At 40.9% G+C, this 435-nt stretch overlaps 1 protein-coding gene across 1 annotated transcript in view; it reads right to left on the bottom strand.

Moving 5' to 3' along the window:
• The window catches only part of LOC108802966 (gastrula zinc finger protein XlCGF26.1-like), a gene marked incomplete at its 5' end in the record, with an annotated part of 6,324 nt that overhangs the window by 4,845 nt on the left and 1,044 nt on the right, over nt 1-435 (bottom strand). The gene's annotated exons all lie outside the window — the stretch shown is intronic.

The following is a 435-nucleotide window of genomic DNA, read 5'->3' as shown; positions in this document are numbered from 1 at the left end:
ATACATACACACAGAGTAAAATACAATCCATATCCCAATAATATTATATATTTATTTATATATACATCAGATTTGTGAATTGATATTCAAGTATCTGTCAGTGTAAAGGTCACAATTTATTAGACCGCCCCGAGACCTTTTTTAAAAAACGCTGAGGAGTAATGTCCCTGATACACAGGTGACTGGTTGCTATGGGCAGCAAATGAAATAAATGTTCTCTATAACTAGACAACCAGGTCATATCATTAATTCTATATTATCCACAAAGGGTTAACAGCACTCTCTCAACCCTGCAGCAGTGCCTGTACCTGCTCTCAAGAGTAGTCTATGTGTCCGCCCTCTCTGTGCAGCAAGTTGCTTCTTCCTTCCGAGAGCCAAGCCTCGTTCTGAGGCTACTCTAGAGATCACATGACCTTCCTCCAGGAGGCAAGCCTC

The sequence above is a fragment of the Nanorana parkeri genome, unplaced genomic scaffold, assembly GCF_000935625.1.
Source record: "Nanorana parkeri isolate BGI_ZX_2015 unplaced genomic scaffold, ASM93562v1 scaffold3255, whole genome shotgun sequence".
NCBI lineage: Eukaryota > Metazoa > Chordata > Amphibia > Anura > Dicroglossidae > Nanorana > Nanorana parkeri.
Note: the sequence above shows the minus strand (reverse complement) of the source record. Positions and strands in the feature narration are given on the sequence as shown.